The sequence below is a fragment of the Diceros bicornis genome, chromosome 20 (genome assembly GCF_020826845.1).
Source record: "Diceros bicornis minor isolate mBicDic1 chromosome 20, mDicBic1.mat.cur, whole genome shotgun sequence".
Classification (NCBI taxonomy): domain Eukaryota; kingdom Metazoa; phylum Chordata; class Mammalia; order Perissodactyla; family Rhinocerotidae; genus Diceros; species Diceros bicornis.
Window position 1 is genome coordinate 56,671,172 of NC_080759.1, and position 19,490 is coordinate 56,690,661.

The window sequence follows — 19,490 nt, forward strand, 5'->3', positions numbered from 1 at the left end:
GCCTGCTTCTCCAGGAGGACGGGATAACGTGGGAAGACCACAGGCTTAGCTCTCCTGTCATCCTGGCTTTCTTTCTCGGCTCTCCTGTTTGACATCTGCGTGTGGAGCTCAGCTTGAATGTGGAGTTCACTTCCCCAGCTCCAGTTGGCTCATTGATGAGGTTTCGTCAAGGATCACACTGAGAAAGCAGATAGCAAATGGACCGTGGAGTCAGGGGGCTGATGCTCACACTCCAGCCCCGTGACCTCTGAGTTGTGGTGGCATCTCTCTAAGCCTCAATTTCCTTATCTGTAATATATCCCTGCTCCCACCATGGGTGGTTGTGTATTAATGCACGTGGAACTCTTAGAACAGTGCTAGGTGCACAGCAAATGGCCCTGGTCTCTTAAGTATGCCGGATGCATTCCTACTCCTGTACCCATCACCTCTGGAGGACTCTCCTCACTTCCTGACCCCTTCTTGCCATCTGGGTCTCCTCTCAAAGGCTACTCCTCAGAGAGAGCTTCTTGGACAACCCAGTCTGACCTTACCCACAGCCCATCCCAGCTCTACCTGCCACCCCCTGGTGCCCACTGCTTCCCTACAAAACTCACTCTACCCCCAAACACTGTTCGCTCCATAACCCTTGGCTTCTGATGTTCCCTCATCCAGACTTCCCCCATTCTTCCAACCACCCTCATGGGCTTCCTCCCTCAAGGTCACAGGAGGATTTCAAACCTTGGAGATCTGTGCACATCTCACCAGGCTACGCAAAACACTCCAAGGAATGCCAGACACGGAGCCAAGGGGGCCTCATGCCCTGTGCATGGGTTTCCTTGATAATTGCATCCACTCACCTGAGAGGTAAAGATCACTCACGTCCTCCCAACCATTTCTGTCTGCTGAATAATTCTCACCAGCAGTGAGTCACTTCTCACCGAGGCGCAGTGTCCCGCAGCCTGAGCCACTGCGGCGGCCCGTGATGAATATGGAAAAGGCTCAGCCTTGGGCCTAATGAGCAGTGCGAGAGAGAGACTTCAAGCTGCACATTTGAGAAATAAATTAGCACTTAAAGGTATATTAATCTAGCCCTTCAATAACGTACTCCACGTTACTTTTCTGACCCCACAATTACGTCAGGGGTTCTGTAATTTATGTTCTGCGGCAGCTTGCAAACCTTCCCCTGACCTTAGCGTAAATCAGACAACTAGAAAACTCCCTTTGGAGACCGGAGGGAAATGCAATTGAGACTCTTTGGCAAGAAGCCTTGAAAAATGGAAAGCCCCTGAATTAAACATAATGGAGAAATGATTGGCCCTTCCCCTCCTTTCCAGTTAGGAACCAAAGAAGCGAGATGCCAGTATGGCTGGAAGAAAATCATTTCTTAATTGGTTTTTACTGAAAATAAAGAGAGACAGCCATGCAAACACACTCGTGTTTATTTTACTTCAAGACCATATTAACACGGAAGCCACCCATGCAACACCTGGATCAAGGATTTACCTGGATCCACCCCATTTTCTTACTGTGAGTACATTGGAGGCTGCGTAACACGAGGTCTTTTATTTCTCTTTATGATTTGAAAACATGTAGTCAAGTTCCCTCTCTCTCTCTCTCTCTGTCTGTCTGTCTCTTTCTCCCAGGTACTGTAAAATATATTATCTTCTGTCCTAAATATTCAGTTTCTCTCGACTCCACTTCTATCTGCCTCTGTTTCCTCTTCCTCTCTGCCTTCTTTCTTACTATTCTTGAAGCCAAAACCTGCCACAAAATTTTGGGGTCCCAGTGCAAAATGAAAATGTGGCGCTCCTTACCCAAAATTTATTAAGAGTTTCAAGACAGCAACAGCAGAGAGAGAAGTGAGCGTGGGTCCCTCTGAGCACGGAGCTCTGTGTGACTACCCAGGTCTCATGCCCAGGAATCCAGCGCTGCTTATGGCTTCTTCTGCCTGCGTCCATGGTCTCCACTGGCTGCGTCCCGCTTCACCAGAGTTCTGCTCCTTCCCACAAGCCACCTGCTGTGGATCAAGTCGTGGCAAGATAAGAAAACAGAAATGTCATTTATCAGCAGGGCATGATTCTCTTCTCTACCCTTCCGACCAGGCACTTGAGGGCCCAGAATCAGCATAACCACTCCTCAGAGGAGAACACATATTTTTCCCCATGACATCTTAAGGATGAAAAAGTGTTCATGTCTATATCACTGTGTCTATGGTTCCTCATGCTTTTAAACAAACTTTAGCTTTTCAATATTCAACTCTATCATATCTCAGTAAAACAAAACGATTTGCTGAATGGAGACTGAGAAGTAGGCCTACAGTGAATCTTCAGTGATTCGAGGTATTTTGCCAAAACCTATGCTTGGAGTTGTGTCTACTCCTCTATTTTTCATACCCTGTCTTAGGACAGGTTGAATCTTGGTCCCTGGCTAGCTCGCTGCCCAGCCCACCCTGAGATCCAAAAAGCCATGTTTTATAGTGGCTTTTCTCTGTGCAGGGCCTTTTAAAGTTCAGTGTTAATGCTGCTTTGAAGATAAATGTCTTCAGATTCTCTGTTCCTAGCAAATTGAACTTTAAAATTCCTGAGACTGGTACTTCTCCTAAAATAGTTTCACTCCACAAAGCCAGAGAGAGAAAGAACCCAAACCCCCAGGTAAGTCTGGTTCCCAGCACCCTCCCCAAACTTGACATGGAGGTCTCTGGCCTCTTCCTGTCAATCAGGCTTGTAGGGAGCAGGAAGTAACAAAGGGCAATACAAGGGAGGGGACAGCACAAGGAAAGGGACAGAACAAGAGCATTCAAAGAGAGAGGGTGGCTCCCAGTGTTCACACTGGAATATGCAGGCAGTGCTGACTCAGGACAAGAATAAAGGGAAGCCCTGAATCTGAAAGGCGGAAGCTCCCTCCTCTGCTCCTGCATCAGAGGCCAGGGCACACACTGAGGCGGGGACTGCAAATCTTCAAGGTGTCCAGCTCCTTTGAGCCTACCCTCACCTAAACGAAAGGTTTGGTCCTTTCCTTTGTCAAAACTACCCACTACCATGTACCATCTCCCCTGTTAAGTCCAGTTTAATTGCCTCCTTTGTAGAATCATGTTAAATGTATGCCCTTCTTTCCCTCTCTCCTCACTGCCATTCTCCTATAATACAACGACCCTGCAAATCCGAAGAAAATGTGAGTGAATTTCTCCTAGCATCCAGGTTGGCTATTTGCAGGAGAACAACAAAGAAGTGCTATTCTCCTTGAATAAGCAGTGAATTAGCAAATGTCTTTCTCTATCATAAACATTTGCTGAAAACAGCCCCTGGGTGATTGCACAAAGGATGCAGAACAGCTATTTTTAACTAACAAATGAGATCAGCAGCATCTAATTTTGGACACTGCTCAGTCTTGGTGCTGGGAACTGACTCTGTGAATGGAAGGAAAATGCAAAGGGAAATTTCTTTCCAGCTCGGCACCCACCAGCAACTGTAACATGTACTCAGAAACAGCCAGTTTTGAGGCATGGGGCCATGATCCCTCGCCTCCTTATTCCATGAGGTCACCAGTCCACATGGCAGTGCTATTGAAAGATCCCCCTATCTACCTTTGTCCCCAGAGGATACGGAAAAGGAAATGTGTATGTTGGAGGGACACTGTGTGGAGACACCCAGGGCACCAGAGAAGGGACCGTATGGCAAGGACAAAGGGAAGGGCTGGGAGACAAAACTTCCTGGAGTGAAACTGACAACAAGCCCAACATGATGAGAAACTAGGCCTTCAAAACGCTTTAAAAGAATGACCTGACATTACTTTAAAAATATAAATAGCTGGCATTGCTAGTGCTGAAAATAATGGAAACTGTGATCCCCCAGAGGCAAACCCTCACATTAGCAGTTGTCCAAAAAGCAACATTAATATGCACTTTATAGCACCAGACAAATGTCTGGCTTCCTCCTTCTGGCTGAGTGAAGCCTCTGTCCTGTGGGGAGGAAGCTTCGAGTCCTGGCCTCTTAGCATCTTCACCATAGCAAGAGGGACAAGAGCAGAAGGAACTGAGATCTAGGGGGAAAGGAAACATTTTCCAGCCTGACTCTTTCGCTAAGTCTGTCTCTTAAAATATTTTAGACACTTGAATGGCATATGCTATACGATCTGCTAACAGATCTGTAAGGGACAATGTTACCTGAGCAATATACTTCTGGAACGTGGCAGGACAACTCTCCACGGGCCTCTGGCATTTCTCCAAGAACTGCCTTTGTTCTGAGCCGTCTGTTCAAGGAGAGTGAACAGCCTTGGAGGATGGAGGCAGGCCTCCTCCAGAGCTAAGGACAGGCATGCTTACTGCCCAATGTCAAAAGATTCGGGTCCCCTAAGCTCAGAGCTGCTCCCCTGTAACACAACCCACTGGGTGTGCGGTGTCACCTAGCACTCTTTGCATCGCCTCATAGGAATTGGGAATTCAGCAGGTGCAAAAATGCTGATACTCTGGCAATTGCTATCACCGTGGGAAATAAACCATCCTTTTTTCTGATCCAGGAGTTTCACGTCTTCTGCCAGCATCCATGATGTTGCGATGGGCTAACATCTTAGCAGCAAGTCAGACAAAATCTGAGACCAAGCATAGTTCTTGCCACTGAATTTAGGTAACTGAGGCTGACAGTTTTGGAGAATATGCTCTCAGTTGTGTAAATGATACTGTGAGGTAAATGATATTTCAGGCAGAGGCTACCAGTGGTCCTCCTTAAAATCTTTCTCCTTTTTTCTATAGAAATAGAACCAGGCATGTGGCTATCCAGAATAAAACTACATTTTTCCAGCTACGCTTGTAGGTAGGTGTGCTCATGTGACTATGTGCTGGCCAGTGGGATATAAGTGACGTATTGAGAGACAGCTTCTGGTAACATTCATTAGGCATGTTCATTGTGCGGCTTCTTCAACCTCTTTCTCCATCCTTCTGCTTGGAATATGGATATGATAGCTGATCCTACATCCTGGTCCATGAGGATAGGAGCCATGCTTGGCAGCACAAAAAGATAGAGGGAGTCCAGGTCCCTGATATGATGAAGAATCATACTCAGTCTGGACTTACCTATGAAATGGAAAGAAATCTTGTTCAGACTGCTGTCATTTTGAGTTTTTTGTTATTAACAGCTGAATCATCCCTAACTGGTGCAGCATTTGGTGCCAAAAGTGGAGTGGTACAAGGAAAAGACCCAAAACATGGAGAGAATCACAGGGGTCACTCAGGCTGGCCCTGGCCAAACTGAGAGAGAGATGACATCTTCAGGAGCCACCTGTACCTGCACCATCTTCCTCCCTGTCCTCTTCTGCCTTCACCTCCTTCCACACCAACTGCCCCCCTTACCTCCCACACTGTCCACTACAGGGTTCACCCCCACCAGCCCTGCTCCAGGCTCACCACAGAGACAGCCACATCTCCACAAGATTTATTTCAGTGTCAATTTTGAGAAGAGCAGCTCCCAATCTCCTATTGCTGCTTTGAAAGGACTTGAAAATAAACCAATCTAGAAACACACTTCCATAGGTGTTTGGTTTATGGCATGACCCTGAATGATGGGATGTGAGGTATCAGTCATACCCGGGTAGGAGAGATGGGTCAGGGTCTCAGAACCACCCCAGGGGCAACTGAATAGGTGGACCATTTCCAACACCAGCTGTGTACACAAAGGCATGATTGGTCAGCTCTGCCCAGCACAGCAATCTTCTCCATTGGAAGCAAAACAGTAGATTCATCACCTAAAGGGAAACTCTGGAATCTAAGAGTGGGTTCTATTCAGGCTATGTCATAGCAATGACCTCATAGGGGTGCCCCCCCACCATCCACATCACACACTGAAAACAATGCCACATTCCACCTAAATCCAGCTGTTTATTCACCTGTTCACTTAACACACTCTTGTTGAGCACCTACAGTATGCCAGACCCTGCTACACGCAAGGAATGGAAAGACGAGTTTGGCAGAATCCACACCCTGCGTGGGTGCAGGATCTGGTGAGGCTCCCCCAAGGCAGAAACTCAAACATGAGGCTTTGGAGACAATCACTTATACTGGACAAGAGGAGATAGGAGTGAGGGTGAACCCTAATTAAATTCCTGAGAGAGATTTCTAAAAGTTACAGTTCAGAATAAGTTCTGTTCTATGACAACCATCATAACATACAGTATTTCAAAACAAATCCATTTCTGTACTCTGCTGGTCAGACAGAAACTCCTATTATCTACCTTAAAAAGTAAACATTCCCAAGTGTCTGTCTACTTACAATCCAATTAGAAAATCAAAAATAGCGTGTCTGCATTTATATATCTACAGTTTCATGATGCTTCAGCTGCGAATGCTTTAGGCTGCAAGTAAGAGACAAATGCAATTAACTGTGATGTTTAAAAGTAGATTTATGGTGAAATCTGAATTAGGCTATAGTTGAGCTAACACTATTGTGCCAATGTGAGTTTCCTGGTTTTGACAACATACTATGGTTATGTAAGATCATATAAATGATACTTCCTGCAGTGTCTTTGCAACTTCTTGCAAGTCTTAAACTATTTCAAAATAAAAATAAAATTAAAAAAATTAAAACCAGAGGTTCATTTGTACTCACAATTAGAAGTTCAGAAGTTGCCAGTTGCTGACTTGGGTTTAGATGTTCCACAATGCCGTCGATGACCCAAGCCCTTTCTACCTTTTTCTTTCTCCATCCTTTGCTTATTGGCCCTTTATCCTCCTCCCCGAGGTCTTGTGGATGCTGCGTAGTGGCTGCAGCTCCAGCTTCATGTGAGCACTACAGCCAAGGAGAAGTGTGGAGGAGAAGGACCAAGCACATAGGCTGCCTCTATCAGGAAGGCAAAGTTTTGAAAATATGCCCCTGAATTATTTGACACTTTTCCCTTCAAAACGTGAAGCCTCATTCCCCTCCCCTTGAATGTGGGCCAAACCATGTGGTCCACTTTATAGGAATAGAGTATGGTGTGGCAGAAGTGACTGTGGAAGACAGACTCCAATGCCCGCAACGATGCCACTTCCTGATATGCATGCCTGTGTGTTGAGTGTGAACAGGACCTTTGACTTGCTTCTAACCAACAAAATATGACAAAGGTGATGGGATGTCACTTCTGTGGTTGCATTACATAGATTTAACTTCTTTCTTGCTAGAAGACTCTCTTATTGACTCTATCTCTGGCTGGCTTTGATAAAGTGGCCATGTTGAAGAGGCCTATGTGGCAAGGAACAGAGGGTAGCCTCTAGCCAATGGCCAGCAAGGACCTAAATCTTGTTGACAACCATGTGAACTTGGAAGAAGATCCTTTCCCATTGAGCCTCAGATGAAATTTCAGCCCTGGCCAACACCTTGATTGCAGCCTCATGAGAGATGCTGAAGCAGAGGAACCAGCTATGACTCCTGACCCAAAGATCTATAAGATAATAAATGTGTTGTCTTAAGCTGCTAAGCTAGTGGTAATTTGTTACAAAGCAATAGATAATTAATACAGTGATGCTATGTGACTCCAAAGTAAGGTCATATAATATATAGCTTTGCTCTCTCTCTCTCTCTCTCTCTCTCCTTCTCTCAGTCTGCTTGCTTTGGGGAAAGCCAGCTGCAGTGTCTTAAAGACACTGTAGAGAGGCCTATAAGACAATGAACTGAAGCCTCCAGTCAAGAACCATCACCAACACGCCAGGCATGAGAATGCGCCGCCTGGGAAGTAAATCATCCAGCCCCAGGCAAGTCTTCAGATGACCACAGCCCTGCCAGAATGTTGATTGAAACCTCACAAGAGATCCCAAGCCAGAACCACACAACTAACCCACTCTCAAATTTCTTACCCACAGAAACTGTAAGAATAATAAACATTCATCATCATTTCAGCCACCATGGTTTAGGGTGATTTGTTACACAATGATAGATAACTAATACAAGTCTCATGGGCTAGAATTACATCACATGCCCACAGCCACTGCTAAAGAGGAATGGGGTCACCTGGCTGGCTTAGGCCAATCATGACCCTTCTCCTGGGACCAGCATTTCCTGAGATCAAGGATCTTCACAACTTACAGATTGGAGTTTTGTTACCAGAGAAGAAGTGCTGTCGGGGAGGAAGGAATGGATCTTGATAGGCAGAAAACTTTGCAACCCAGTACAAATGCTTACTTGAGGGTTAAAGACACAGGCTTAGCTATAAATTCACCCAATACACATTAAAAAAGTAAATAAATTCAAGAGAAAGATAAACTTAAAAAAAATCTGAACCTGTAAGCTTCTGAATTAAGGTTATAAGTAGAACCATACTCTCTTCCCTAGCTATCACTCCATGCAATGCACCATGGAAATATATTCCCTGAAATAAAGTTAATGACATAATGTCGGTATCTGGTCCCGCTTAATAAAACTTGATCCCACCCTAACAGGATGTCTTGGTTGTTAGACATAAATATTCCTGTGTTTTACTATGACTGATTAAGGAACCCCAAAAAACCAGAGTTAAAGGAAAGTCAGTATCTGCAGAGAGACATGCGAGGCACTGGGCGTGGTGGTCCCTCCCACTCTGTTCAAGCCATTTGGTGAAGAGCATAAGATAAAATGTAAGAACCATCATTTACAATAATTCCATGAGAAATTATAACACTTGGATTTCAATGAAAAAACACCAAGGACTGGCAAAAGAGATTTTATAGGACAATCTTGGTTACCAAGGCTATAAATAGTGAGGAAAGAGAGTGGGGAAGAATTTCTCTTTCTGAAGCCCTGGGTGTTGGCGGCACTAGAGCCGTGGAAAGGCAGCGAGGGTGAGGGAGAGACCCAAATTCTTAGTCTGATCATGTCTGAAGGATGCATCCATGGGAGCTGTTCAGTCAAAAGTGTCGCTGCGTCAGTGATCAAGAGCCCAAAGTCACAGCCAATGTCACAGCCAAGGTACTTCCAGGCACATTGATTAAAATGCATCCCCACCTCCACTCACCGCCTTCACCCAAGTCCCTGTGTGTACGACATGCTCTGAATTTCTCTGCCAGCCACCAGCTCCATTGATCTTTCCTGGCTTTAAGAATACACACTAAATGCAAGCCATGCAAATGCTTCCTGGAGGGTTACAAATACAGGTTTAGCTACTAATTCACCCAATACACATAGCCTGGATTTATGAATATGTTTATCAAACTTTCTTTATGAAAAAAATCTGACTTCAAAAACCACATCAGACAAATTATATTAATTATAAAATGATAATGAAAATTATTTTTCAAAAGCTGTTAGTATGGTGTAATATAACAAAGGCAATTATTTTAAAAGGTGGAAAATAAAAATCAACCAATAGAGAAGAGATTTAATGGTGAAAGTATCTAAGAATTGTGTTCCTGTGTTTACGGCAGATTCTGACTCCTTATTCCTAAGAGAAATGAAAACTTGGGGGCAAAAAGAAAGACTTTTCTGAACAGTAATTTTGAAAGAGTGTTTGTGTTCATTTTAAGCCAGTGAAAAGCAGCCAGAGACGATTATAAAACAATACCCCAGAAGACCTTTCACAGTGGAGGCATGGCTCACTGGGGGGCCAGCGAGCAGGGCCTTGAATAATTACCAATGGCAGCCATGCTACACTTACTAAGACTAGTAGTTTCAGGGCACAAATGTCAGGCTGTGAAAACCTCCAGCTCCCAGAAAAAGGGATTAAACATTTCTTTAATGCTTTTATCAGCTCTAATTAACAGTAGCTCTTGGCTTCAGTGATTGAGAGTCTTAACACATGATGAACCTTCAATAGGCAGGAGACTCGAAATGCTCCTCTCTCAACCTTCCCTCAAAGCCGGTCTGACTCTACTGAGCTGAGCTGAGCTGAAATCAGAGAGAGACGCCATATGAGTAGGAGAGGTCCCTGCCATGCAGGAGCACACATCATCCTCCCGGCATGGGCACTTTGGCCGCCAGATCTTCTGGGGCTGAGCTAATGCTGTTACTCATCCAAATGAGTCCCAGAGGCCCTCACGCAAAGAAAACCTCAGGGACCCGAGTCAGCACCAGACACATCCAAAACAACATGAGTAAAGTCACTTGGGTCTTCTGGGAGGTGGGAGGAGGCAGGTATTTTGAGATCCTACATTTGAGTCAAAAGAGCTTAGAAGACTCCTCTGGGTGGAAACAAAGGGCACTCGAGTAGTCTTAAGACGTTAGCAAGACTTCTGAGCCGTTTTTAAAAACATGAATTTAAGTGCTGCCAATTTTCAATTATCTCTGCTAATGCTGGTGAAGAGGGGCACAGATAACTCAAAATAGTAGCTGCTAAAAGGTTGTTTGCATTGGGCCTGGAAAAGCAATTTGTATTTACATTTGAATGAAAGCGGGCACTACGTTCTGAGAATGTGCAACAGTTCTGATAAAACGGTAAAGGCCTTATTTGAGGAGGACAGCCTGTATTTGCCTCCCGCCTTCACACGATACTGAAGATGAATTGTGTTTCCTCTTAAGCTGGACAGCATCTGACAACCTGCCCTGGAGTGACTTTATGGTCCTGAACAGCCATGTATTGACTCAGAGGGCTGAGCCAGGAGGAGATGAGGAGACAGTGGAAGAGTGGAGAAGATGGTGTTCACATAGAACAAGAGGGACAGGGCTAATACACACGCATTTGAGTGGGCCCTTGCAGCTCCCACCCCCCAGAAAATGCTTGTTTTTCTCTCCTTGATTTTTTCCAAAAAGCTTGCTCAGAGTATTCGCTCCCATCAAAATGCACCACACAGAGAGCCTGCCTCCGCTCCTCGACCCCAGGCAGGACCTTGTATCTGAGGAGCAAGGACACATCTCTAGCCCAATGATTTACAGGAGTCAGCAAGAGGATAAACACCTCCTTACATCATTCCTTTGGCCTTCGGCACATTCCTAGTGGGTTTGGTGGAAGGACGGGAACTATTTTCCGAGAGTACAGAGATCTTGGTTTCCCCGAGTTTATTCTTCAAGTTCATAGGGAGAGACCTCTCTTGTCCAGGGAACAGCTCAGCCCACTAGTGAGAAGGTTTGCTTTGAGATGGTGGGCACCACAATCGGATGTCAATGTCCAGCTGGAGCCTTCCAGGTCACCCGGCCAAGTTCAAGAGAGAGCCACCGGGATGAGCAGAACGTCATGGGAAAGCCTCCCTCATCCCTCAGCTCCCTGATACTGCTCTGCCTTCTTCCAGAGGATGAGGTGCACCCCAAGCAGATAACAGAGGAGTTGTGTGATTCTGGAAAGTGATTCATTGACACTCTCTTATCTTAACCTGCAGAGTCGCTGGTAGCGCCGTTTCCTGCCCCCTTAGAAAATAGCCAACTCAAATAATCCCTCAGTTAGAAACTCTCACACCAGTCATCACCCCCTTCCTTACCCTCAGCAAATCCAGGAGGCTCTACAGTCGTCCAGAGTCTGCCCACCTCGCAGCGTCTGCACTGCCTCCACCCGGGTCCGCATCACCATTGCCCCCTAGATTCCTCCTTCCTTGTGCACTGCTCCCACCCTGTCCCTCACAGCCAGTTCCCCCCACAGCACCTGGAGGACCCTGTTAAAACGTCAGGAAATTCTGTCGCTCCTCCACTCAAGACCTCTCCTCTCCTCTTCCACAGCGGCTCCCTGTCTTCCATGGAGGAAAAGCTAGTGCTCCCCTAATGCTCCCCAAGGCCCTTAAATCCTGTCCACAACACAGGCACACACACACACACATACTCACATGCACACACGTACACAGTACATACACACACCGCATGAGCATGCGCACATACACATGCAGGCACACATAGACATGGGCACATACCACACACACGTGTCACATGTGTGCATTCACATGCATGCTCAGTCACATGTGCACATACATGCACACACTTGTGCACCTGCATAATCGCATGCACACACGACACATACAGACCACATCGCATGTGTGCATGCACACACATATACATGCATGTGCACATACCACACACCATACATGCACACATTCACAAATGGCATTTGTCTTTTTGCGACTGGCTTATTTCACTGAGCACAATGTCCTTAAGGTTCCTCCAGGTTGTAGCATGTGTCAGAATTTCCTTCTTTTTTTTTTTGTGAGGAAGATTAGCCCTGAGCTAACATCTGTTGCTAATCCTCCTCTTTTTTGCTGAGGAAGATTGGCCCTGGGCTAACATCCATGCCCGTCTTCCTCTACTTTATATTGGATGCCACCACAGCATGGCTTGACAAGCCGTGCGTAGGTCCACTCTGGGATCCGAACCTGCAAACCCCGGGCCACAGAAGCAGAGCGCTTGAACTTAACCACTACACCACCGGGCCAGCCTGAGAATTGCCTTTTTTTTTAAGGTGGAATAATATTCCATTGTTTGGATAGACTACATTTTTTGTGTGTATGTGAGGAAGATCGGCCCTGAGCTAACATCTGCCAATCCTCCTCTTTTTGCTGAAGAAGACTGGCCGTGGGCTAACATCCATGCTCATCTTCCTCCACTTTATATGGGATGCCGCCACAGGATGGCTTGCCAAGCAGTGCATTGGTACACGCCCGGGATCCAAACCGGTGAACCCCGGGCCACCGCAGCAGAGCGCGTGCACTTAACTGTTTGCACCACCGGGCTGGCCCCTAGACTACATTTTTTAATCCATTCATCTTTTAATGGACACTTGGGTTGCTTCTACCTTTTGGCCGTTGCGAATAATGCTGCTAAGAACGTGGGAGTACAGAGGTGGGGCTGATGTTTTTGTCTCTGTTTCATATTGAGGAAATTAGGGTTCAGAAAGGTCAAACAAGGTCTCCAAGGTGAGGTACCTCTAGGTGGCTGAGCTGATCTCCAGAGCATTTCAATATCCCACACCATTTTCACACTCTGTGACCCGGCCAAGGGATAAGGACCTAGAGCAAACCAAACAAGGCCAATGGTTCCCAGACGTGCAGAAACATAGCACACACTTACTGTCCACGGTTACTGTGAGGAAAGATAACCCCAAGGAAAATAACCGCTATACAAATATAGGTACAACCACTAATGTTGGTTAATCCTGGGGAGTAGAACTGACGGTGGGGAGGAGACATCTTTATCTTTAATGGAATACATCTGTATGTCTTTGACGGTCTGACACGAGCAGCTGCCATCTCTGCCCACCGCCACGAAACTGGACAGTTTCCTTTTACACTCAGACCTCAGGGTCCAGCTTGTGTTGTGCAGCATTCCCTCTGTAAGCAGCTGCAGAGCCGGGGGAGGAGGGGTATGTGAGCATCACTGTTTTGGGGTCCGAGGCCCCTTGGACTCAGACAAGCGGTCCCCAGCCCAGCCTGACTTCAGCCAGCTCAGAAGCCTACTCTTCAAGGCACACTGACGAGATGGTGAGAAGGTCACCCGTGCTGCCATCTCACAGGACCACTCAGCCATGCCCCAGCACAGACAGAGACAACCAACACCCGCTGCTGCGGGCCACCTTGTCCCTGACTTGAGGCACACGCCTGCCCTCTTCTCCCCTGTGTCATGCTCCTTTCTCTGTGCGTCCTCTGCTCCCTGTGTCTCTGCCCCTGGGAAACACCGAGACCTTCATCAAGTGCCTTCCCTTCTCCGGGTGTCCGTTTTCTCATCTGTGAATGAGGGAGCAGCTCTGAAATTATTCCCTAAAGCCCTTTCCAACTGTAAGGATGCTATGTTTTCACATAGAGCTTAGGAGTTAATGTTTCACATATCTAGAAGCTTCTGTTTGTAAGCAGCTGGAGCAAAGAGCCACCCAGTGAACAGTGAAAACTGTCAGTGACTTCAAGAAAGTTTTTAGTGATTTAAACACAAGACATAGGATCCAGTCAAGACAGATGGGGGGTATCACGGGCATGGCCAAGTGGTCATGACCAAATCTCTCTTCAAATTACAAACAAATGTGAGGATACAATGCATATAGAAATCTAAGGAACACCTGCCTAACCGTGGTGTTCTAAAATTCTTCCATAAAAGTGTATTCAACAGTATCACCTTTTAGAAGGGAGAACTCAATAGCTCTATGCACTTGAGCTTTCTCTGTGTGACATCTTGTTCAGGCCATGCTTTTCAACCCATCATACAAGGGGTTGCTTGTGGGCAAAAGCTTAGGTCTCACCTAATGGTACCTGCGTCATCATGCTCTTACGTCTGAGTACCAGGAAATAGAATTTTAGACCTAGTGTACCATCACAAGTAAGATGTTAGCTACAGATGCGAGAGCTTGGGGAAAGCAGTGCCTCTGGGGCTTTGGCAATTTGTAAACATCTTTGGCAATTTGCAACATCTCTTTGAAGAAAATTTTCCAGCATTGGAACAGCCTGGGGCCCAGTTATCGGGAAAGCGCCAGGTGAAAAGTTCAGAGAGCTCATCAAACATGCACAAGACCACATCCTATAGCATCCTCATCACCTGATGATGTGGAAACACCTCCATCTATCTCGAGGGATACTGAAATAGTCTGGACAGAAGAAAGATGGCCTCAGGAGGCTATTTTTTTGTACAAATTTGGGAAATCAGATGCAAGTAGAAATAGAATGTTTTAAGTGACTTACGCCAGGTCTTCGCTTATGAGGACTCAAAGGCAAGAAAATTCAGCTGCACTCTGTACCTGAGAGGTGCTATCAGCGCAAAAGCCAAGATGTGCTGCTCAAACACCTCCCCCCCAAATATAATAAAAGCAATTAAGTGACATAGACAAGCAAACTTGATTCATTGAAGTGGAAGAACAGCCAATCAGGAAAAAGTGAAAGGTCAATTTTTCTCTCTCAATGATTGAAGCTACTTTTGTTTAGAATTGGCTTCGTCTTTTCCTGACTCTTGACACCCCACCTCGTCAGCAGCTGATGGTAGGAAGAGCTGTGCGTGGACTTCCCTTGAATACTGCCCAAAACATCAGACCTCCTGGCAAGTGACAGAAACCCAACATCAATGAGCGAAAGCCACAGGAGGAACCTATCAGCTCCCCTGAGTGGGAAGTCCCTGGTGAATTTCCAACGGGGCTGAATCTAGAGGATAAGACAGTGTTGTCAGGACACCGTCTCCATCTGTTCCTGCCTCCGGCTCTGCTATCTCTGTGCCACTCTGTGTGTTGGTCTCATTGACTCTCACGACAGTGAAACAGTGTCTGTGTGGTTGGGAAGATTGCTTCTGACAGCCCAGCCTACATGCTTGTGAGTCACATTAGGAGACTAAGAGCTACCCCTTCCCATCCAGGCCCAGGAAAAGGCCGGGGGGTGCTCCAAATAGCCAGAGCGAATGCTGCAGATGCTGTAATTTTATTTTCCCAGCCTGTCATGTACTCAACACAACACCTGGGGGCAGGGGGTGTGACTGCCAGTCCCACAGGACACATGGTTCAGGACGAGACTTCTCCAAAGAAGAGATTCCAGGCAGGCTACAGCAAGAGAGTGCTCCGCAGCTGGTGTGCCTGACCTCCAGAGAGCCAGGGTGAGGAAGGATTTAGGGCATCCTCCAAGACACCCGGGATGAGCCTGTGACAATACTCATTCTATTCAGGCCATAAAAACTGACCCAAAGAGAACACCTCTAGAAACCCGTCAGAATCAGCTAGCCAAGATACGGCAAGTGGGTTTTTACCAGCAGTAGAATCATTTCATGAGGGGGTTCTGGCTGAGCTATAGCATGCAGGGCTTCAGGTTGATTTCCCACAGTCACACACACACACTCACCACACACGCACACCACACACACACTACACATCTGCACACATACCACACACACACCACACACACATCACACACATGCACATGACACACGCACACACCACACACGTGCACACCACACACACCGCACAGATGGATACGACACACATGCACACCACACATGCATACCACACACACACACCACACACATGCACATTACACACACACAGCACATACATGCACACCACACACACACAAATACATGCAGCTTGGACAGTGTCTGGGTCAGAATAGGACAGGCTGTGCCCTGAAACCCCAGTGGCTTAGTACCACAACAATTTCTCTCTCACTCACATGAGCAGAAGACTCCAGGAACTTCAATCTTGTAACTCCGCTCTCTCAACACATAACTCCCTGATCTCTAAAGGCAAGGAAGTAACAAACTGAGAAAGGGTACTGATGATGCTGAAATGCTTCACACGGAGGAAAAGCTTGCTGAACTGCAGGGGGCTGGGAAATGTGGGGGAGCTTGTAGATATCGAGTGAGCCGTGTCTCTGCTCCAGTGTCCGTGAACTTGATCTGTGCTTCCAAGTAAGGACATGATGATTAATTTTATGTGTTAACTTGGCTGGGCCAAGGTTCCCAGGTATTTGGCCAAACATTATTCTGGATGTTTCTGTGAGGGTGTTTTTTGGATGAGAGTAACATTTAAGTCAGTGGACTTTGAGTAAAGCAGATTGCCTTCCACAATGTGGGTGGGCCTCATCCAATCAGTTGAAGGCATGAATAGAGCAAAGGCCGACAAGTCCTCAGCAAGAAGGAAATTCTGCCAGCAGACAGCCTGTGGACTTGAACTGTAACTCTTCCCTGAGTCTCCAGGGAATCCACAGTCATGTGACCCAATTCCTTTAAATGAATAAGTAAATATATAACTCACACACACACCCGTTGGTTCTGTTTCTCTGGAGGACCCCGACTGATACAAAGGCGAAACTGAGAAGAGGGACAAAAAGGCAAGTTTGAGAAGCACATGTGCTAGAAGCCTTTCCCATAAGAGGAGAGGAAGTGAGAGCATGTTTTGCCAAAGCTCTCGCTTGCGCTGTGGTTAGCCTCTTTCCAGGAGGCAAGACCCTGACAATGAGCAGCCTTTCTTTCCCCCTCTTGCAGCCACCTCACCTTCACAGGTTGGATGAGCCCGTGGATCATCGGAGTGAACCCAGCACAGCACCCCAGTCTATACTTTGGGCACCATTTTTATGTTTGGGTCATTTTTTAATGTCCACACTAAACAACACTGACCATTGGCTTAGCTTGCGTTTTTCCAGAAAGAAAAAAAAATTGACACAAAAGGCCTCTCCTTTCAGCCCTCTCCCCAACCCCCATTTCTCTATTTGCGTTGCCATGAAAATGAGTTAACCCCCAGTGAGTTCCCCAAAATGTTCATTTATTTAACGTATGTGCCAACAAGCAGCAAGAAAGGAAAGGTTCCTGCTCTGCTCTGCTGCAGGGTTCACCACCAAAAACCAAACCAAGACTAACCTTGGTCTTCTCTGGTAAATGAAATAACCAAGAATCCTCTAAAATCTATGAGATTCTAGACTCTAGGGAGAACACTGAAGCAAATTCTGCCAAGACCCAGCATTTCTTACCTCGAATCAGTTACGAATGACCCTGAAGCATCCTGTGGTGGATAAATATTGATACCAACCCTCAACACAGCTCTGATTCCTGTCCTGGCCTGTCGTGACTCAGTTTCCCCATCTGTGACATAAAAATAAGAAGACAAGAAATGGGAGGAATTTCTTGTGAGGATTAGCGTAAGCAGTGACAAAGCTCTCGATACGTGGAAAGGGTCTTAAATCACGTAACAAAATTGGTGAACAAAAGTTACCTCCGAGAGGATTAGCACCGTGACGAAACTGGTGCCCTCCCTGCTTGAGGCCACTCCTCAACACAAGGCGCCTGGTGTTTCACAAAGGCTGCCTGTTGCCCTCTTCTGTTCTTACAGCCTTCTGCACCACTGAAAGCAAAGCCCACGCAGGACCTAGAAGAACCACTGCCAAGTCGTTGGAGCCAAATTCAGGGTTTTTTAAAAGAGTGCCTATAAAACTATCTATATATAGAAAGGCTTTCCTGTTATTTTTAATCACTGCATTTTAATGAAAACACACTCTGCTGGGTAAGGCTGAGGAGACTGCCCTCCACAGGGCTTGCAGCCCCGATGCCACAGATTAGCACAGGGCCCACCCTCCAGAAGGGAAGGCTGGCTCCAGCCACAGGAATCCCAGGGTGGGGGTGTCACTGCGCCCAAAGTATCTTTGGTGGTTTCTCATTCCAGGGCAGGGATTCCCAACCCGCCTTTGGAGACTCCCCGGGGTGTTTCAAATCCTTTAAAGCATGTGTGTATTTCTAGAAATCAAACGAGGACTTCATTTACTCATGTTTAAGGTGAATGTGAACCACAGCGCTTCTCCGTGAGCTGGAGGAGGGAACATTCCTGGCGGCCACTAGACAGATGCCACAGCCCGAGTCTGCAGGCAGATGGGTCTGAGAGTAGCTGAGCTGGTCCAGCCCCTGACAGCCGGGGGCCTCCTGCTCTATGCCACCTCCCGGGAAAAGGGCTCACTCTTGCCTTGTGCTGGCCCAGGGAAGACAGTACCCCTACCTCCACGGGACCTGCTGGCCCCGCTCTGCCTATGTGACGCCGTGTGCCGAGGGAAACAAGCACCACGTCAGACGGGTGGAGGAGTCAGGCCTGAAGAAATCCATTCTGCTCCTTGTTGTGAAAGCTTAGCCTCCACGTCCCCAGACAGCTCCATCTCCTGATGAGACGGTGTGCTCTGAGCTACGCCAGCCAAATTGACTGAGCAGCAGGTGTGCAGAGCTCCCTGTCTCCCATTTCCTGTCTGCGTTCAACAGCATGATACCTTGAGAGATCAGGTTATACTCATCCAGCAGCAGGGGGACGTTGCTCTGTCAGTTACCAGCTGCATGAGCCTGGGCGTGTTCGTCAACCTCTCTGTGCCTCAGTTTCCTCATCTATAAAATGGGGATGAAAATTACACCTGCTCAAAGGGTTTTTGTGAGGACCATGTTAACTCACGTAAGGAGCCTAGAATAGTTCCTGTGTAAGTATTTAGCTGATATGGTCATAAAGTATACAAATTAAAATAATTGTGAATATCATGGATCTATAGGATTGCTTGATCGTATATAAACATTATGAATCTGTTCTAATCAATTATGTCCTGTCTAATGCACTCTCATGTTCATAGCAGCATTATTTACAATAGCTAAGATACGGAAGCAACCTAAGTGTCCATCGACGGATGAATAGATAAAGAAAATGTGGTATACATATACAATGGAACATTATTCAGCCGTAAAAAAGAATATCTTGCCATTTGCAACATGAGTGGACCTCGAGGGAGTTATGCTAAGTGAAATAAGCCAAACAGAGAAAGACAAGTACCATGTGATCTCATTTATGTGGGGACTTAAAAAAAAAAAACCCAACCTCATAGATACAGAGATCAGATTGGTGGTTACCAGAGGCGGGGATGAAGGGGGTCAAAAGGTACAAAATTCCAGTTATAAAATAAATAAGTTATGGGGATGTAAAGTACAGCATGGTGACTATACTTGATAATACTATATTGCATACTTAAAAGTTGCTAAGAGAGTAGACCTTAAAAGTTCTCATCACAAGAAAAAAAAATGTGTAACTGTGTGTGGTAATGGATGTTAACTAGACTTAATGTGGTGATCATTTTGCAATGTTGTACACTTGAAACTAATAAGGTTAAATGTCAATTACACCTCAAAAGTAAATAAATAAAGTCCTGTCCAAGAAGAGAGGAGAGAACAGAGCCTCTATAAAATGTAAAA